The sequence below is a fragment of the Nyctereutes procyonoides genome, unplaced genomic scaffold (assembly GCF_905146905.1).
Source record: "Nyctereutes procyonoides isolate TBG_1078 unplaced genomic scaffold, NYPRO_anot_genome, whole genome shotgun sequence".
Classification (NCBI taxonomy): Eukaryota; Metazoa; Chordata; class Mammalia; order Carnivora; family Canidae; genus Nyctereutes; species Nyctereutes procyonoides.
This window is the reverse complement of record NW_026575131.1, coordinates 26,607,154-26,629,593: the sequence shown is the minus strand read 5'-3', so window position 1 is coordinate 26,629,593 and position 22,440 is coordinate 26,607,154. Positions and strand designations below refer to the sequence as shown.

The 22,440-nt window shown below is 38.0% G+C and overlaps 1 long non-coding RNA gene across 2 annotated transcripts in view; it reads left to right on the top strand.

The window, feature by feature from the left end:
- Window positions 1-22,440, top strand: part of LOC129521657 (uncharacterized) — a 149,352-nt gene that overhangs the window by 10,874 nt on the left and 116,038 nt on the right. For both annotated transcript variants that reach the window (XR_008666844.1, XR_008666845.1), the window contains exon 3: window positions 2,071-2,150. This is a non-coding gene — a long non-coding RNA (uncharacterized LOC129521657). The remainder of the gene's footprint in view (window positions 1-2,070; window positions 2,151-22,440) is intronic.

The following is a 22,440-nucleotide window of genomic DNA, read 5'->3' as shown; positions in this document are numbered from 1 at the left end:
TCAGAGCTAGGCTTTCCCTGATGGCTACTTCACAATCGTGAGTGTGACTAGTAAAAGACAAATATTATGGCAGTTTTCATATCCTTTGTATATCCTGAACACAGGGTAATCGTAGTTACCTGCCTCAAAGGGATGGTGTGACAATGAATTGACCAATGAAAATTTTGGCTTAGTAGGTGGCATATAGTAAGTGATCTCTGTTCAAATCAGTGGCCTCACTCTAACCCACTTGTTAGTTAGCAAGAGTGATTTCTGATGCAGTTTGACAGAAGAGGATGCGGTCAACCTAGCACCCCTTTCCTGTTAACCTCTTTCAGCAAGTTATGAGCCTGTCTCCTCCTGGGAAATGAAATAAGTCATGTGCGTGCTAATATTTCTTTGACTATGCATTTCTTCTACACTTACCCGTGCTGTTAGTCTCCTAGTCCTTTTAAAATTATTTTTGTTTTTAAAAACAGCTTTCCTCTTCCTCATACTCTGCTTAAACTAGCAATTCTAGCATATAAGTCTAATTTAGTGTTTTTTCAAGCCCTGGGCCTCTTGTTTTCCTGGCAGAATTTTTAAATAATCAAAACATAATTTTCCCTATAAACGTTAAAAAATGTTTTTTTTTTATGGCAAGCAATTATTACACATGCAAAAAAGTAATTTCCTTTGCAGATGATGCTTAATGGCTTGTCTGTCCTAGTGGTATTTATTATAATAATGGCAACCCTTAACAATGGCTTTCTATTTCTAGGCACAATGGATAATACTGTATTCAATCCTCCTGGCAGCCTAATGAAACAGGAATGCCTTTAGTCCCACTTTTCAGAGGAGGAAATGAAGGCCCAGAGAGGACACATAACTTACCTGAGGTTGCACAGCTAGTGAGTAGGGACTCAAAGCCAGACTTTTTTTTCCCCTTTCTTTCCTTTCTTAAAAAAATATATATATTTAAAAATAGATCGACAAATATATTTATATGTAATTATTTAATATATATTTTTAAATATATTATAAATATTATAAATGTATATTTACATATGATTATTTTTATTTTTTTATTTACATATGATTATGTATGATATATAATAAAATACATTTTTTTAAAGTAGGGTCCACACCTAACATGGCACTTGAACTTACAACTCTGAGATCAAGAGTCACATGTTCCAACTGACTGAACCAGCCAGGCACCCCTCAAAGTCAGGCTTTCTGATTTCAAGGCTGATGCCCTTAAGCCATGACATTATACTGACTGTTGTATGTGTTTAAGCTCTATTAAGCTTCATACAGGATACATTTTTATGCTCAGGAATATAATCCTGAAGAGCAGAAATCTTGACATTAATAGACATTCAGATATTGGGCCACTGGGGAAGAGGCCAGTACGGGGTCTGGTTTAGGGACTCAGAAATGATGGAATTCTGAACAGCAAGCGAAGTGGATATTGAGGAGGAAAATGTCTTTCCAGCACCCTAAGCCACTCATTCTCCTAAATGTAAGACTGGTCTTTGATAACACTAGTCATCTTCAGTTGTCTCAATGCCACTGCTATTTTTTTTTCACTGCCATTTTTATAAACTCTTGTGGCCCTCATTCAGCCCAGGATCCTAGTGTGATTCAGGCTGCCTTTGGTCCTTGCTATGAAAACAGCATATAACCAAAAGGCTTGCCTTGAAGCTGTAAAAGTAGTTCACATTTTGAATTCCCTATCATGAGCTTTAGTGGGGGCCCAGTACAAAGAACTTATCAAAATATCTCAGCTACTGTGACCACCAAGGACAATGGAGAGAGAGAGAGGCTGGGGGGCAGGGAGGAGTACCTTCATTTTCCAAATTAATGTGCAAAAACATAAATGTGTCGCATGTCCCAGCTTGACCTGGCAAGGAGATTATGTGACAGCAAATCAGTGCCAGTTGTAAGTGGCATATTAACCATGCACTACCTTTGTATTAATTGGCACCAATAACACAAAATAAGTTGCTTCCTGAAATGTAAGCCTAGCAATTAGTGCCTTGTTGTGTCCCTATCAGATGTTGGCAAAATAATTGGCTTTGCACTTGTTTCTCCCCCACTCAAAAACAGGTCTGACGGTACGTATCGGTGGCATTCACGGCAAGCGTAACTGGAATAAACTTCAGCTACCGTTGGGCTCTGTGCAAGAGGTACAGTTACAAGAAGCAAGGGTTTGGAGGTAGAATTTTCATTTGGGCAATCTTTCCATGGTGGTGGCGGTGGTGGTGGTGCCTGAATTCTACTTACGGTACACAACACAAATGCACCTGTGTAAACTTTTTGTAAGCAGCACTTCTTACAGTACATTACTCAGTTCATTAATTCCTCACAGAATTTGTATTTGCTCTAAGGTACTTTTTCTGACAAAACAGAGATCACAGTAGAGAAATAAGTCTATGAGCAGTGATTTTGGTCCTTTAGTCAAGGAGTGACAGAGGTCCTAAAAATAAAATAAAAAAAAAAGACACAATTCAAGACAATCTCCTCCCCCACTTTACTGGCCAGGTGAAAAGGGAAGATAACCATCAAGAAACAGTAAATTCAATGAGATATTAGACAATGATTGAAGAGTAAGGAAGAGCTGTGTGTTGCAGGACATAAACATGTCTGAGATGTATTGTTAAGCAAATAAATTCCAGAATTGTTCATCTAATTGGGTCCTAGGGTAATAAAAACAAAATAAAGTGTCAACAACAAGATCTCAGCCTGTGCTAGAACAGGATATGCATAGGAAAAAAATATTTAGAAAGATGGATATACATCAAACCATGACCATAGGACTGTGATCTCTGGGACTGGGGATTATGGAAATCTTTTATCCTTTCTACATTTCTGTGATAACCATTTCCATATTTTTAATAATTTTTACAAGAAAATACAACTTTCTTAATAAGAAAATTTTAAGATACAAAGACAATATATATGTAGAAAATATTACGGTATCAATCCTTAGGGAAACTTTTCTCATAAATTATGCATAAGTTAGCTTTTTCTGTACCATTCAGTATTTGAAAATAACCTTATATGTATTGTGCATACGTGAACAAGTACCAGAAAGAGATTTATGATAAGCAAGGCTTTTGAAAAGAGTTCAAGGGGAGCCTTGAACTTAGCCTTGTGACTTAGAAATATAAGCATTTGATATACAGTAATTGTGGATTTAAAATATGAATGCAGAATAACAGCTGAGTAGCAGGAAAAAAGTAAAAGCATTCCCAAACCCTGAGAGGATACTTTAATACATATTTATTGAACATCTATATGCCATGCACTTTGCAGACATCACTGGAGTTCACAGTCTAGGGGGGAAGTAAATACACAAGATAAATAGGTGAACGGGTATATAATTAAACATTGTTCTAAATTTTGCAGAGATTAAAAGGGTGACAGTGTAGATGAAGTGAACCAGAAGACATTGTTGAGAAGTAAGGGAATAAGAAGGAGCCAGCCTCCTCAAGATTAGGAAAAAAAATATTCCAGACATAGAGAGAACAGCAGGGCAAGGTCTGGAATAGGAAAGAAGTGGGAATGTTTCAGAGCCTTAAGAAGCACTTGTGGGATGAGTCCTGTGAGCAAAGAGATGGTTTCAGGGGAGCCAGAAGCTAGGCGCTAGAGGGCCTTCAGATGAGTCTGCATTTCATTTTGGGTGCAAAGGAAGACAGAGAAATGGTTTAGGTAGGGGATGACAAGATGCTCTTGTCATTTTAAAAAGATCCCTCTAGCTGCTGTGTGGAAGATGGAGTCAAGGAGAGGTATTGTGATGTTCCCATGGCTTGAACTAGTGGAGGTATGTGGACATGTACAGGGTATATTTTGAAAGTAGATCCAACAGGATATGGTGAAGGATGTTATTGTGGAGATGAGAGAGAAGGGGGCATCAAGAATGAGTCCCACCGGGTCTTATGCAGAAATTGCTATTTTTTAATGCACAAATAACAACTACATAGGGAATAGAAGCCACACATACAATAGCAATGAAATCACTGGGAATAGAAATACCAGGAAATGTGTCCTGCCTAAGTGAACGATATTTTTCCAACACTAATAAAGTCTTCAGAGGAGATGTGAGTAAATGGGAAGATACCCTCTTCACAGGATGCTTGACCATCACAGAGGTGCCCATTCTCCCTGAAACAGTTTACAAAATGATTAGAACCCCAAATACAAATACTCACAATTTGTTTCTGTTATTTTTTTTTTTGTTTGAATAAGACAAATTAAGCCAAAGTATGTTTGGGAAGATAAATGAAAAAGAGCAGCTCAGAAAACTTTGAAAATGAAGAACAATTTATCTCTGTGTTGCTAGTATTAATACCAGATATTAAAATAGAATATAAAATCTCAAATAAATAAATAGAGTGATACTGGATTGTGAATTAAGAGAAAATCCAATAAAAGGTAAATTAGGTGAACTAGAAAAATCTAGAAGCTAGATTTTAGAAAAATCCAGAAATAGCATGAACTGTGAGAATTTTGTTTCTAAAAGAGATGACTTCTGAAACTTTCTGGGAAAACATAGGCTGTTCACAACACAGTGCTAGAATGACATGGTAGCCATATGGTTTTGAAACTTACTAACTAAAAATAATAAAGTTGAATCTGTACCTCACACTTTAAATATATGCTTGATCCACATCGAATGAATCAAGAATTGAATATAAAAGTTAAATCAAGAAAGATCTGGAAGAAAAGAGGAGGAAATACTTTATATCTTTGGCATAAGAAAGCTTCCTAGTTATAACTCAAAACTTCACAAGCCATATAGAAAAAAAAATTGAAATGTTTAACTTTGTTACAAAACAAGCAAAAACAAATTCTGTGTGAGAAGAAACATCCTAATCAAAATCCAAAAGTCAAATAAATGACAAACTGAGAAATTATATTTTCAGCTCATCACACAAAACGAGATCTTTCCTTCTATCCAAAAGAAAAATCTGAAAAAGGTGTCGATTGATAGCTCATGAGAAAGGAAATTACAAATGGTGTGCCCCTGTAAAAAGGTACTTGATTTTATTTATAATAAGAAGAAATCCAATTAAAACTATGCCAGTGCTAGTTTTTTAACTATCAGGCAAATTCTTCATACATATAGTCAGTTACGGTACTTTTTACATGCCTATGTGTGCATGTAAAAAATGGGGAAAAATAACATTTTTGTCTGCTCATATATTCTAAAGAAACTTAAATGGATACACAAGAAGCTAAGTTCAGTGGTTGTTACACTGCGAGGAAGACTGGGAATTGGATAAATGGGGAATTTATTAGTTTGCTGAGGTTCTCTAGAGAAGCCGATTCAAAAAGATGTGTGTGTATGTGTATATATATGTGTGTGTGTGTGTGTATTTGTGTATATTATATACACACATATTATGTAACATATATTATATATAAAGAGATTTATTATAGGGAATTTTTTATAAACAATTGGCTTATGTTTATGGAGGCTGCCAAGTCCAAGTACCTACAGAATAAGTCAGCTGGCTGGACACCCAGGAGAACTAATGAGTTAGTTCCAGTCCAAGCCTAGAGGCCTGAGAACAAAGAGAGCCAATGGTTTAGTACCATCTGAAGACCAGCAGCTTCAAGACCCAGGAAGAGCCTATGTTTCAGCTCCAGCCTGAAAGTGGAAAGAAGCGGATGTCCCACATTAACAGCAGTGAGGTAGGAAAAATTCTCTCTCACTTGAGGAAGCGTTAGCCTTTTTTTTCTATCCAGGCCTTCAAGTGATTATATGAGGCCCACTCACATTATAGAGGGCAAGCTGCTTTACTTAGTGTACCAATTGAAGCAATCATCTCATCCTAAAACACCCTCACAGAGAATGCCCAGAATAATAATGTCTCATCAAATATCTGGACACCCTGTGGCTCAGTCATGGTGACACATAAAACTAACCATCACAGCCTACTATAACGAAAATACCACAGATTTGAGTGGCTTAAACAACAGAAATGTATTTTGTGACAGTTGTGTGAAGGCTGGATCAAGGTACTGGCAGGGTTATTTTCTGGTGTGACTTCACTCTGGCTTGCAGAGGGCCACCTTCTGGCTGTGTCTTCACCTGGCCTTTCCTATACGCTCATGAAGTCTTGATGTCTCTTCCTATAAGAAAGGAGGAGACTTCTCTTGATTGGATTAGGGCCCCCATACTTCTCTCATTTAACCTTAAGTACCTCCTTAACGGCTCTGTCTCTAAAGTCACATCATTGGTTAGGACTTCATCATATGAGTTTGTGGGGGCAGGGCACATTCAGCATGACAGGAGATGAGGATGGGAGGGAGAATCTCATTATTGTGTTTTTTTTTTTTTCTTAATCGTCTGGGTTTTAAGCTATCTGAGTAGACTACCTTTTTAGAAAAAATTCTAAAATGAATTCCACATTTCTACTCCAGCAACTTGAAGGATATTGATGTCATTCACTAAAGTGAAGAAGGCTGAGGGGAAAGCAGTTTGGGCAGGTGGGAGTGGAGCTGGAAGCGTGGTGCATGCTGGAGGGCCACTCTAGTGGAATGTCACTTAGGCAGATGGTGTTCAGGAATTTATGTTGAAGATGAGAAACAGCAATGTTTCTTTTACATGCTTATAAAGTCAGAGAAATGCATGAGATCACCCAAGACAGTGGTACTCAAAATTTATTTAACATGCTTTAGAATCATCTGGAAAGATATTGCAGGGCTCTGCCCACAGTTTCCAATTCAGTAGTTCTGAGGTCAGATCTAAGAACTTAACACTTCTAACAAATGCAAAGGGATGGTGGTACTACCACTGGCTAGAACCTTGGAGAATCATTAGCCTAGGGCAACGATTCTCCCTTCTAACCTCATATTGGTATCAGATGGAAAGCCATGAAGAAGAACACAATTACCTGGGACCCATCCCACTGTAAGCCAATAAAGTGAGAACTTCTGGGAAATGGGCCTGGGCACTGATAAATTTTATTTATTTAATTCTATTTATTTATTTTTTGAGGGGGGCACTGGTAAATTTTAAGAGGTCCCTTGTTGATTCTGACATGCAGCCAGGGAAGAAAGCTTCTGACTGAGGAAAAAAGATCCTGGAGAAAGGAGAGAAAGCCAAGAACAAAGACTTTAGAATTGCTACCTTTTATTTTATTTTTTTAAAAGATTATTTATTTACTTATTTTAGAGAGAGCATGTGAGGACGAGAGAGGGACAAGTAGACTCCCCACTGAGCAGGGAGCCCAATGCGGGGCTGGATCCCAGGACCCTGAGATTACGACATGAGCCAAATTCAGATTCTTAACCAACGGAGCCACCCAGGTGCCCCAGGATACTACCTTTTATTTTATTATTTAAAAATATTTTATTCATTTATTCATAAGAAACACACACACACACAGAGAGGCAGAGACATAGGCAGAGGGAGAAGTAGGCTCCATGCAGGGAGCCCGCTGTGGGACTCGATCCCAGGACCTAGGATCACACCCTGAAACAAAGGCAGATGCTTGACCGCTGAGCCACCCAGGTGCCCCAGGACACTGCCTTTTAAATGATTGGTAGAAAAGGAAGAACCAACCAAGATATAAAGAAATAAAGAGATAAAAAGTAAACCAGGGCCTTCCACTAGTGTTGTGGAAGGCAGTAACAGGTTGGCAGGCTCTGTGCTGGGTTCTGGTGATACAGATACCTTGTAAATGGTATGTGTGTAAGTGAAGTCCTACACAGCCTTCAGGGAGCTTCCCTACAGTTAAGGACCAAGACTTTCTTTTAAAGAAGCAATGGCATGATCTAGTCTCTTCTTGATGTGTTCCCTGGAGAAACGCTTGTTCACTTACATAAGAATGCATGTCAAAGATGGTCATGGCCTCATTGCTTGTAATAATGAAAAACCAGACTACGGGAACTCAGCATAAGAATGGCTACTTTATAGAGAATGATATGTTCATACAGCAGAATATTGTACAGTGGTTCAAAGGAATGAACCAGTTAGATATCAACTGGCAAGATATAAAGAAATGTCGTTGAAGGACAGACAGCAAGTTGCAGCATGACACATATATATCCATTATGTGAAGAACAGCTAACGTGTGTTTGTGCATAGAGAAAGGTCTAGAAAGACGCACTCTAAATCCATACTTGTAGAAAGGGAAAGGGGACATGTTTGAGGATGGTGGGTAAAGGGACTTGAGATTGATTTGTAATACGCTTAATATTTTTAAGGCTTTTGATAGATACACATATTAAATTACCACAATATTGGACTAATTTAATGTTTTAAAAGTCACAAACGTCAATAATTACTGTCAAATCTGAAGTTAACATATGCACGCACTAGAGTATTTGCCTCTCTGTGCGGTCTTGAAATAATAGTCTCTGTATCCCCTCTTGATTTCAGGGTTAATTAAAAATCTCCCGTGACCACAAGAAGTATTTCTCCCAACCCATTTCTTAAACTGAGACAAGAGCAGACACTATAACTTAAAACAAAACATTGTGTGGCCATTATTCTCTGTGAATTTTTCTGCAAAACAAGCCTGTTTGAAATAGCATTTCAAAGATACAGCTTCCTTCCCCAGAGTCTTGCCTAGCAGACATGTTACAATTATTCAGTCAAGGAGCTGTGCTGGAATGCAACTCTGAAAAGGCAACTGAGATTTTTACTTTGCAAGCCTCTATCTCTTAAAAAGCAAGTAAATGATGCTAGGAGATCCCGCAGAAGAATATGCAGAAATCCACTGGAGCACACTTGAGCCTGACCGTACCTATGACTTTCTAGACTGCTGGATACTTTTGAGTTATTGTGTTGTCTCCCTGGAAAGCAATGACTTTTGGATCCTCAGATATTCATTTTCAGAGCCAGAGCTTACTTAAATTCTAGGAAAGCAGAGGCCTTGTCTGTGTCATGGTCGGTTTCCTCAGTACCTCATATGGTGCCTAACTATAGTGGATGCTCAGTAAATATTTGTGGAATGAATGAAACCACACACCCCCACACACATATGCACCAAGATTAAAACTAAAGTCATCGATGAATTCTACATAATGTCAACCAAAGAAACCAGACACAGAAAAGTGAATCGTACATTTTCCATTTATATAATGTTAGAAAACAGAGAAAATGATTTGTTGGTGATAGAAAACGGTGATTGTGGAGGGATAGTGATTTTGAAGGGTATAATGGAGGCTTCTGCAAAGCTGATCATGATCTTTTGCTTGATCTTGGTGGTGTTTACAGAGATCTGTTCACTTTGTGAAGATTCATGAATTGAACACTTATGATTTGCATGCTTTGCTGTTTGCATGTTATGTTTTAAAGTTTACTTAAAATAAGTGAAAGCAACTTTTAAAAAATTCACAAGTAAATAAAGGCACATTAACTGAGGGTTTGAAGTTTTAATCCTTTATGTTGGAGATGATCTCATCTCTGGAAAATTATTTTCCAATACTAAACATATTTTCATTTTGGATTTCTGAAGAGAAAATGTGTAACATCACCTCCAGGGCTTAAAGGCTTAGCCCTCCCTTTTCTAAGGCATTTGTTCTTCCTTATCGGAATCCAGCTGATGGTAAAACAGCTGTTGTACGATTAGAAGCAGCTCTGCTATTGGGTTTTTAGCACCCATTTTTTTTCCTGCCCCTACTCTTTTGAAATTTCTAACCCCTTTAACAGACGAGGGAGACTATTGAAAGAAAACCAGAAACTTCAGAGATGTGCAATCTGGGAAAAATATGTGACATTTCCCACCATTTAATAACCACCAGACTCCCTAAATTTTATTTTTTCTTTTCTTTTTCTCCCACATTCCTTTTTCTTTTTTTCTTCTTGATAATAACAAAAACGTTTTAAAAAAATCCTTGAATCCAGTAACCCAGAAATTGAACTTGCACACACACTTGTGGATGCACAAAGTGATGGATTTACAAGATAATCCACAGATACATTGTAGCAGCAAAAGCCAAAAGGCAAGGTAAATGTCCAGCAAAAGGGGACTTTTAAGTAAGTAACATTCAATAATAGAAAAGCATGTGACCATAAAAAAGAATGAAGAGGCTATCTATGTTCAAGTTATATAGATATGTGCAAAGGACAGACCTTCTATTTAGGCTACCACCACTTAGGAACACATAAGTTATTTCTGAAGGATACGTAAGAAACTGTTAATTTGGGTCACTCCAAGAGGGAGATGGTTTACATACGTGGGACAGAGACTTCTCCTGTGCACCCTTTGGCTCCTTTGATATTTAAACTGTCTTAATATGTTGTCTAATCAAAAGTAAACTTTTAAAAGCATAACATAATACACTTGGCAGCAGTTAGTATGGAGAACCGTGGTTTTGCTAAGGATATAGAACTGTGGCACAATCTTATACCCTGGAGTTGGAAGGGAAAATCAGGTATCCTAACAGGCAATTTGTCAAAACATACCAGAACTTCCAAATTTTCTTTTTGCCTAGCTATTTCTAGTTGTAGGAATTAATTTTTAAGAATATAACTGTATAGAAATGCCGCTGAATTTCTGGGCATTGATTTTGTATCCTCCCACACTGCCGAATTGCTGTATGAGTTCTAGCAATCTTGGGGTGGAGTCTTTTGGGTTTTCTATGTACATTATCATGTCATGCTACCCAGGGCAATTTACACTTTAATGCAGTCCCTATCAAAATACCATGGACTTTCTTCAGAGAGTTGGAACAAATCATCTGAAGATTCTGTGGAATCAGAAAAGACCCTGAATAGCCTAGGGAATATTAAAAAAACAAAACCAGAGCCGGGAGCATCATAATGCCAGATTTCAGGTTGTACTACAAAGCTGTGATCATCAAGACAGTGTGGTACTGGCACAGAAACAGACACAGAGATCAATGGAACAGAATAGAGAATCCAGAAATGGCCCCTCAATTCTATGGTCAACTAGTATTCGACAAAGCAGGAAAGACCATCCACTGGAAAAAAGACAGTCTCTTCAATAAATGGTGCTGGGAAAATTGGACAGCCACATGCAGAAGAATGAAACTAGACCATTCTCTTACACCATACACAAAGATAAACTCAAAATGGATAAAAGATCTCAATGTGAGACAAGAATCCATCAAAATCCTAGAGGAGAACACAGGCAACACCCTTTCTGAACTTGGCCACAGTAACTTCTTGCAAGATACATCTATGAAGGTAAGGGAAACAAAAGCAAAAATGAACTATTGGGACTTCATCAAGATAAAAAGCTTCTGCACAACAAAAGAAACAGTCAACAAAACTAAAAGATAACCTACAGAATGGGAGAAGTTATTTGCAAATGACGTATCAGATAAAGGGCTAGTATCCAAGATCTATAAAGAGCTTATTAAACTCAACAGCAAAGAAACAAACAATCCAATCATGAAATGGGCAAAAGACATGAAGAGAAATCTCACAGAGGAAGACATAGACATGGCCAACAAGCACATGAGAAAATGCTCCACATCACTTGCCATCAGGGAAATACAAATCAAAGTCACAGTGAGATACCACCTCACACCAGTGAGAATGGGGGAAATTAACAAGACAGGAAACAACATGTTGGAGAGGATGTGGAGAAAGGGGAACCCTCTTGCACTATTGGTGGGAATGTGAACTGGTGCAGCCACTCTGGAAAACTGTGTGGAGGTTCCTCAAAGAGTTAAAAATAGATCTGCCCTATGACCCAGCAGTTGCACTGTTGGGGATTTACTCCAAAGATACAGATGCAGTGAAACGCCGGGACACCTGCACCCCGATGTTTCTAGCAGCAATGTCCACAATAGCCAACCTGTGGAAGGAGCGTCGGTGTCCATCGAAAGATGAATGGATAAAGAAGCTGTGGTCTATGTATACAATGGAATATTACTCAGCCATTAGAAGCAACAAATACCCACCATTTGCTTCAACATGGATGGAACTGGAGGGTATTGTGCTGAGTGAAGTGAGTCGATCGGAGAAGGACAAACTATATGGTCTCATTCATTCAGGGAATATAAACATAGTGAAAGGGAATAAAGGGGAAAGGAGAGAAAATGAGTGGGAAATATCAGTGAGGATGACAGAACATGAGAGACCCTTAACTCTGGGAAACGAACAAGAGGTAGTGGAAAGGGAGGTGGGAGGTGGCCGGGGGGTTGGGGTGACTGGGTGACGGGCACTGAAGGGATGAGCACTGGATAATGCTATATGTTGGCAAATTGAACTCCAATAAAAAATTTAAAAAAGAGAAAAAGAATATAACTGTGCCTATAAGACACTGATGAAAGAAATTTAAGAAGGCATAAATAAACAGAAAGATAGTCCATACTCATGGATCAGAAGAATTAACATTGTTAAAATGTCTGCACTACCCATAGCAGTCTACAGATTCAGCATAGTCTCTGTCAAAAATCTAATGCTGTTTTCACAAAAATAAAGCAAACAGACTTAAAATGTGTGTAGAATCAAAAACAATCCTGAGTAGCCAAAGTAATTGGGACAAGGAAGTAGAAGAGCAAAGGTGGAGGCATGACATGTCCTGATTTCAAACTATACTACAAAGCTATAGTAATCAAAATAGTACGGTACTGGCATAAAAAGAGAGATCAACGGAACAGAATGGAAAGCTCTGAAATACATCCATCAATATATCATCAATTAATTTATGATACAGTAGCCATGAATATACCATAGGGAAAGGATAGTCTCTTTAATAAATGGCACTGGGAAAACTGAGCAGCCATATGCAAAATAATGAAACTGGACCTCTGGTCTGCACCACACACACATACACACACACAAACTCAAAATGCAAGACTTAAAAGCATAAAAATCCTAGAAGAAAACAGATTCCCTGACATAGTTCTTGGCAATGATTTTTTTTATTTTTGTATTTGACAACAAAAGCAAAGTCAACAAAAGCAAACATAAACAAGTAGACAACAACAAACAAAAGCTTCTGTATGTCAGAAGACACCATCAACATGAAAAGACAACCTATGGAATGGGAGAAAATATTTGCCAATCATATAGCTGAGAAGAAGGGGTTAATATCTAAAATGTAAAAATAGTTCATGCCACTCAGTAGCAAAAGATAGTATGATTAAATGGTCAGAGGATCTATATACATTTTTTTTTCCAAAGAGGCCATACAGATGGCCATCAAGCACTTGAAAAGTTGCTCAACATCACTCATCATCAGGGAAATGCAAATCAAAACCACAAGGAGATATCATCTCATACCTGTTTGAATAGCTATTCTTTTTTTATCAAAAGGACAGCAAGTAGGAAGTATTGGACAAGATGTGGAGAAAAGACAACCCTTGTACACTGTTGGTGAAAGTACAAACTGGAGCAGCTACTATGGAAACCACCATGGACGTTCCTCAGAAAACTGAAAACAGAACTACTATATCAGCCAGCAATTCCACTCCAGGGTATTTATCCAAAGGCATTGAAAGCACTAATTCAGAAAGATACGTGCACTCCCATGTCCATTGCAGCATTGTATACAATAACTGAGACATGGAAGCAACTTGTATCCACGAATAGATGGATCAGTGAAGAATTTGAGATATATTCATATATAGTGTATGTATATGTATATACACACAATGGCTATTAGCCATAAAAAAGAAGGAAATCTTGCCCTTTGTGACAACATGGATCGGCCTTGAAGGCATCCATAAGTGAAATAAGGCAGAAAAAGATAAATACCATATGATCTCACTTATAGGTGGAATCTGACAACAACAAGCAAGGAAGCAAACAAAAATACTGAACTCAGATTGGTTGCCAGAGGTAGAGGAAGGGAGGTGGGCAAAATGGGCAAATGTACAACATTCCAGTTACAAAAGAAGTCCAAGGGATATAATGTACAGCACAGTGACTATAGCTCATAGTTCTGCATTATATATTTGAAAGTTGCTAAGAAAGTAGATCTTAAGAATTCTCATCACAAGAACAAAAATATATAACTAGGTAATGGATTTTAACTTTAATGTGTTGACCATTTAACAATACACACAAATATGGAATCATTGTGTTGTATACCGGAAACTAATGTTATATGTTAATTACATCTCAACCCAAAAAAGATGATCTGAAGAAAATAATAATACATGGAAAGGCTCAAATATGAGGCATTCCATCCCATATTCTTTATAGTGAAATTGGAAATATTTTAGTGAAAATTGGAAGCTACTCCCTTGCCAAAAGAATGTAGCTATGATTGAAGGAATGTTAAAAAGAGCACAATGAAAGACTAGACTGCAGAAATGTATGAAATAGATAACCAGGTTCATAAATTACGGTCCACCTATACATTAAAAATGCTATTTTAGAAGAACAAAGAGAAAATTACTCATAATGATAGAAAGTGAAAAATATACAGCATACATGCAGCATAGTACTATTTGTTTTCCAAAATGTACCTACATAACTGTATATATGTATAGGCCGTATATGTGTATACACATATGTTTAAATCCAAAATTTAATTCTAGGTGATAGAATGAGGAGTATTTTTCATTTCCTATTTCCATTTCTGTGTGAATGTTCGGAAGGAACTATATTATAGTTCTGTTTTATACTAGAAGATTTATAATAAAAGACTTAATGAGAATATTTTTAAAGGTGCTACCCATAAACCCTGCCAATACAGTGTAAGTGGGGTCCAACTGCATACAGTGAAACATGGTATCAAATGAGCCCAATGAAATGACAGGATTGAGACTTTCGGGAAGGACAAGAGCCAGCTGCTAAGCGCTTTATATCAAAATGATACCGTTGAGGGATATCTCATCATGGAACACTCTCTCCATCAGGAATATGTTGATCATGTGTACACTCATGTGTACTCATAATAATCTAATTCTTTTAGGATGCAAATAATTGCCCAAAGCCAAAAGAATCTGCCTATATACATGGGACATGGTGATACATTTTGAAAACTACTTCTAATCAAATTACTCCCACAATATTATCTTTTCTTTTTATTCTTAAAAAAAAATCAAGGTGAGATTCACATTTCAACCCTTTTAAGTGAACAGTTTGGTGGCAATCAACGCACTTACAGGGTCATGTGACCACTAACTCTATCTTGTTGCAAAATATTTTCATTACCCCAAAAGAAAAGCCTATACACATTAAGTGAGTTGCTACCCATTCTCCTTTCCCCTTTACCCTGGCAACCATCAATCTGCATTCTATCTCAGTGGGCTTACCTATTCTAGACACTTTAGAGAAATGGAATCATACAGCATGTGGCCTTTTGTGTCTGCTTTCGCAGAGCATAATGTTTTCAAAGTCTGCACCATATATTAGTAATTCATTCCTTTCGATGGCTGAATAGTATTCCAGTGTATGGATATACCACTATTTGTTTATTCATTCCTCTGTGATAGACATGTGGACTGTTTCCACCTTTTGGCTATTGTGGATAGAGCTACTATTAACATTTGTGTATATCTGTTTGAGTCTCTGATTTCACTTTTTCTGTTACATACCTCCCAGTGGAATTGCTATGTATGGTAACTTTTTATGATAAGTTTAACTTTTTAAAGAACCACTAAACTATTTTCTGCAGTGGCTGAACCATTTTAAATCCCTACCCAAAATATCTAAGGGTTTAATTTTCTGAAGATATTTGCAACTCTTGTTCTTTCTTTCCTTCCTTCCCTCCCTTCCTCCCTCTCCTTTCCTTTCTTTTTTGGAAAACAGTAATCCTAATAAATGTGAAGTGGTATCTCATTGTGGTTTCAGTATACAATTACCTAATGATTAGTGACATTGAGGATCCCTTCCTGTATTTGCAGGCCATTTGTCTATCTTCTTTGGAGAAGGGACTGTTTAAGTCCTTTACTAATTTTTTAATTGGGTTGGGTTTTTGTTGTTATTGAATTGTAAGAGTTGAAAGTTCTTAATAGTTTCTAGATCCTAGACCTTTATCAGGTATATGATTTATTTATTTATTTATTTATTTATTTATTTATTTTTTTTAGGTATATGATTTAGAAGTACTTTCTCTCATTCTATAGATTGTCTGTTTATTTTTTTGATAATGTCCTTGGATGCATTTATTACTTTTACTTACTAATGTTTATACAGAGAAATATTGTTTTCTGTTAGTTTCACCTAAAATTATATTTGGACACATTTTTGTGCTTTACATCATTTTAATAATGACATCATTTTGATGGCTGCATAACATCATATTCATAATAATTTGAGGATAGTTGGCCAAGTATTTAAGGTTTTTTTGGTAACAGAAACAAATTAAATCCAATGAACCATTGAACAACCAGGCACAGAGAAGGGCAGGGACCATGTGGCATCGAAGATCACATGAGTTTGTGGACTTTGCCTCAAACACTCTGTAAACTTGCCTCCCACTTCTGGTTTCCTTGTCTCCCACTCCAAACTCTTTTGTGATAGCATTTTATTGGTTCATCGTGCATCAGTGTTGATCCCTGTAAGGGATGTGGATCTGTACAGCCCAGATCCCCCTTTCAGGACTGAGATGCTTCTTCTCCCAGATGTTGGCAGTGGTGGCTGCTTGAAGCTCTCAGTTGAATTCCTCCCCAGGACTTGGCCTTGCCTGAAGATGGCCTTTTCATCCAAAGTCATGTGTCTTTTCCATGGCAGCCGACATTTAATGACAGGTGGTACAGGACAACTGTGAAGGGTCATTCTAGTTCTAGGGTGCTGGAAACTAGTCATTCTAGTTCCAGGCATTGGAATAACATCATGGTATCTAGGACCACTACCTGAAGATTTCAAAGCTGGTCTCAGAAATGAAAGAGGTGGTTATGGTCTATTACTGTGGAATACTAAAATAATTTCCAGTTGTGCTCTTCCAGTAATAATGGAATGAACAGCTTCTACTTTTGTATTATCTCATTTGAATAAATCCAAAAGAGTTATCATGACTGATGCATTTTTATGCTGCTTTCCAGAAGGATTCTGCTAATTTAACAAAGCTACCAACAGTGAGCAAAAACTACTCAGAATTTTTAATACACCTGTAACCAAAAAGGGGATGGGAAAAGATAGTATCAGGTGTGCCAGAAAATCTGCCACGTGGCTTAAGTGAATCCTATGTTGTTCGCTAATATTTTCCCATTCACCTCTAAAAATAATTTGTTTTTTTAAAAGCCTTAACATTGAGCCTTTGCTCCTCTACTTTGTAAAAATACAGAGTATTAGGAGATTTTAAACTAAAAAAAGCCTCACCCTCTTTGGAAGCTAAGAAAGCTTTAGGATTTGGTGGCCTTTGAAAGAACCCATAATTAAGAGTAGGGTTTTGTGTAATGGAGATGTTTGGGATTTTGGTTTTTACTGACAGAAGCCCAACTCAAACAAGTTTTAGCAAAAATGGAAACATGCATCAGCTTTGCTAACTAAAAAAACCTGGGGGTATCCTGCTTTAGGGGGATTTGGATCCAGAATATCTAAATGATGGCCTAAGAGAGCAGTCTTTCCATCCCTTGACTATTTTGCTTTGTACCGACTTTGTTTTCAGACAAGCTTTTTCCTAATGGAGGGAAGGATGGACACCAGCTCTCTCAAGCTCCCCTTGTTAGCAGCTCTATCACTAGCAAAAGGGAATGCCTCTCTCCTGATAAATCCAACAAAATACACCACTAGCTCTGTTTGACCAGCTCTAGATCACATACTCAACTCTAGAGGCAAAAATAGTTTCAGCCCCAGGAACCCATGGACCAAGCCTGGGCAGTAGTGAGTCTCAGAAAAAAAAAAAAAAAGTGCTTTAAGCACTTAAAGAGGGGAAAGAGACATCCATTACAAGTTTCACAGGTGGCGATGAAGAATGGGGGGGGGGGGAGTTCTAGGTGGAAGCATCAGCCTGAATAAAGCATGAAGGCAAGACAGCAAGGTCCAATTTGACAAGAAGATTGGAGAACAAAGGGAAAGGAGACTGGAAATGTGTTGTAGAAAGCCTTGATGGTCAAGATGAGGTTTTGTGCCCAATTTTAAAGGCAATGGGGACAGGAACAAAGAAGTGTCCAAAAAAATCATCACACATTACAAAAATAATACATCAGGCGTAATTGAAAACAAGTGAGTTTTCTGTGTTTCCTTCAAGATTCGGGTACGTAGTCAAATACTTCATCTCCTAAGGAATTTGTTTTCTGTTAAAGTGTGTAAGTCTGCTTCACCTACTACTGAAAAAAAGTTTTAGCATGTTTGTTGAATGCATCTGTCTCCCCCAGCTTGTTAAATTTCTTCTTGCCTATCACTTTTGAGATTTGGCTAAACTGAAAAATACATTATGAGTAGGAGCAATCCCAGGTGAAGGACCAGGAACTCTTGGAGATAAATAAAAAGGAGGCGACCAACCATGAATCCTCAGACCTGATGAGCAATTTACAACCTCACCACTTTAAGGCACTCATTTATTCTTCAGTTCAAGTTGTGCTCTCAACCTTAGCACAGACTTTGGAAAAAGAAATATTTTGTTACAATAATGATTAGAAAGTCCCTTTGGAGGAAATAACTTGCTGATGAAGATTAATTTCTCTCTCCCTTTCCTCTTCCTATTTTCTGTGTCTTCTCTATAAACAGAAGTTGAAAATGGTTCACTAGAGCCCAGAGTAATGGGCCACAAAGTTCCCAAAAGATGGTCAGCCCGAGTTGACTATAACTTAGTTTTAATGGCATCCCTTCACTGCAGGGTGAAACCAGAAAGGGCTTTGCAGAGAGCAACATGCTACACATGAATTCATTCTCATCATTTCAATAACTGGGTAAGATCCATGACATGGGGTTTTGCTAAAATTCCCTTTTTTCTTTTTTAAAGATTTTATTTATCTTTGTGTGTGTGTGTGTGTGTAAGAGAGAGAGAGGGAGAGAGAGAGAGAGAGAGAGAGAGAGAGAGAGAGAGAGAGAATGCACATGAGCAAGGAGGAAGGGCAGAGAGAGGATCAGATTCCCTGCTGAGCAGAGAGCCCGATGCGGGGCTGGATCCTAGGACCCTGGGCTCATGACTGAGCTGAAGGCAGGCACTTAACCAAGACTGAGCCAGCCAGGTGCCCCCAAATTCCCATTTTTGTGATATGAAACAGTGTAGCTTCATGCTAGCTAGACCTTAAACTCCTGAATAAGACAGTCATGAGTTTTTGTTGCTTACATGCCTGAGCCCTTCATAGTCTCATCTATAAAATGGAATAATAAAAGTATCTGCTTATCTAATAGTGCTTTGGTGAGGATTAAATGAGACCAAAATGAATAAAAAAAAACCAGTTAATATTGCAGCATGACCCACTCATCCCAGTGTTCCTAGAATTTCCTAGTTTTGGTACCAAAAGTTCTATATCCTGGGGACCTCATCAGTCTCAGGCAAACTGGGACAGTTGGTCATCCAAAAATCAGGAACTCAAACAACTTTTAGAAAATATTAGCTATTTTTCTCTCAGAAAAGAGAAATAAAGATTAAAATCCTCAGCCTGGTATAAGGAACACAGGCATTTTGTTTAAAAAAAATTAGAATTACAGAATTAAATCTCCCAGGATTCATATAGAAGACTTCAAAATTCAAATCCCATACTTCTGGGGTTCTTTTATTTATCCTTTGTTTCAGTTCTTCATTCCTTCAATCAATCCCTGCCTTCATAGAATTTATAGTAGAAGACACTGACATTTAATAAATAGGAGCCTAACAAATGATTCCTACTGCTGTTGTGCTAAGTGTATTGGCAGGTAATTGTTCATGAGTGATTTTTCTAGGGATTTTTTCCTGAATCCATCTACTCTCCAGTGTTTCCCCTTGGGCTCCTATTTTCCTGCAAAGGGGACATCTTAGGATTACCGTTTGTCTGTGGAGTAGCAGAAAGCTAATTAGCCCGCAATGACCACACTTGCTCTGGCCAGTGGTGTTCATCTTCTTGTATTTTGAAAGAAGAGCAGATTCAAGGAGTATAGCCTTGTCCTCTCTGTCACATGGAATAATCCATAGCTGGTAGGCTTCTGACCGAAGGGGAGGCCCTCCCTTCTCCATGCAGGTGATCTGCGTCTACATTTGTCCATTTAAGTTCATGAAACAGAAAAATATCCTAAAGTCTTACATTTCAATCCATACTCTCACCATCTATAGGAAAGGAAAAGTGGTCTGTCCAGATGTGTTCCCATTACAGTATTGTGTGGACTTTTATTTTCATTTCAGGAGAGCCAGGAAATTCAGAATCAGTCACCTAGTCCAAAATATAATAATCTTTTGGTATTATATTTGCAATAACATATCATAGGGAAAGTGGATATTTCATCTGGGAGCCAGGGCAGGCACTGGGGGACTGACTTTGCCTCCGCAGTACCGTGTTAATAAACCTGAGAAAGCCCTATGCTGGGTTAAAATGCAACTTTTCACCCCCCTGGCATGGCAAACTGAACAGGGAAGGAAACTTCTAGCAAAACAGGATTAGATTTCACAAAAAGATATGGAAGGGGATACAAAATCCCTCACCGTGTCTCCTACAAAAATAAAAGAACAAAAGAGCCAGTGGCCGTTTCTTCAAAGCAGAGCCTTCCCTGGACTGTTTCCACTTAGAATCTATTTCTTTCTTACATTTAAGTTTAGGTGGTTGGTATTTAACAAAATCTTTACAAAGTTAAGTGTTTTGTTTATTTTTAAAATTTAGAATCATGTCAAAGTGGGCGGGGGAGGTGCGGAGATTTTTTAAAGGTTTGGATTTGGTAAGAAATTCTGTGATCGGGTTCCAAGAAGAAGATAGGGTTTATTTTTGGTTTGGGTCCCAATTGGGCCAGTTAGGGGATAGTGGAAGAACAGTGTTTCTGTGGCATCAAGTACCAGGAAGCTGGTCTCAAGGGTATGTCAATAATGGCAAAGGCATTTACATTGTTACTTCTTTTCTTTCTCCTCCTCCTCTTCCTCCTCTTCCTCCTTTCTTTTCTTTCTTCTTTCTTTCTTTCTCTTTCTTTCTTTCTTTCTTTCTTTCTTTCTTTCTTTCTTTCTTTTCTTTCTTTCTTTTTCTTTTTGGAAATTGCAACAAGTCTGTGGCTATTTCTTAAAGGAATTTAGTGCAAAAGTTGTGCCCATTGCTATTCTGAGATCTTACCCAAGATTTGAAAACCTGCCCAGTGCAGATGTGATAGGAGACTTTGAATAAAGAAAAAAGGTTCAAAAAATGTTTTTTCTTGGTGGTGGTGTAGAGTGGGGAGTGTTAGAGAGGAGTTACATCTGTTTCTTTCTTTTCTTTCAGAAGGAAGATTCTTTGTTAATAAGATATCCTAGTAGGAAAGGAAAAAGGAGAGATCTTGCTGCTACTTGCGCTCTGTGTTATGGGCTGAGTTGTGTTGCCCCCCACAAATTCACATGTTGAAGTTCTTACCCCCCAGGAACTCAGAATATGACTGTACCTGGAGACAGGGCTTTTAAAGAGGTAATTAAGGTAAAATGAAGTCCTATGGGTGGGCCCTCATCCAATATGACTGATGTCCTTATAAAAAGAGGGAATCTGGACTCAGATTCTGTGTGCACCGAGCAGAGACCGTGTGAAGACACAGTGAGAAAGGAGCCATCAGCAAGACAAGGGGCATCATTGCCTCCGGGCAAATGAGCCCCACCAACACGTGAGCTTAGACCTGTAGCTTCCAGAACTGTAAGAAAGTAAAGTTCTGTTGTTTAAGCCCCCTGCTCTGTGGCATTTCATTATGGCAGTCCTTGGAAACTAATACATTAAAATCAAATGACCAAAGGATGCTGCCAGTGAGTGGGACAGGATAGCTCCTTGTTACAAATGGTAGCTCTCTTTCCTTATCTCTCTGCCATACGTTTTTAATGATCTCTTAAAAGTACATACAGAACTCAGGAAGTTTAGGTTTCAGCAGAATTATTTTGGGGGGTGAGGGAAGACATGAGAATATATTGCAGTTATACTTAATAATTTGAATGCCTCTTAATATGCTCACTGAAATTCTATCTCATGCATGTCCTCTGAAATAATTTCAAAGTGAAAGTATATTAATATATTTTTAAAGGTTTTTTTTTTTTTTTTTTTTTTTTTTTTTTTTTTTTTTTAATAAAATCTTTTTTAAGGGCAGCCCGGGTGGCTCAGAGGTTTAGCACTGCCTTCAGCCCAGGGCGTGATCCTGGAAACCCGGGATCAAGTCCCATGTCAGGTTCTCTGGATGGAGCCTGCTTCTCCCTCTGCCTGTGTCTCTGCCTCTCTCTTTTTTTTTTCTCTCTCTGTGTGTCTTTCATGGATAAATAAAAATACAAATCTTTAAAAAAATAACAATAAAATCTTTATAAGATTATTTAAAAATATTTTATTTATTTATTCACGAGAGACACAGAGTGAGAGGCAGAGACATAGTCAGAGGGAGAAGTAGGCTCACTGTGGGAAGCCCGATGCGGGATTCAATCCCAGGACCTGGGATCATGCTCTGAGCTGAAGGCAGATGCTCAACCACTGAGACACCCAGGAGTCCCTATTTTTAAAGATTTTGATTGCTTTGCATAGCTTAAA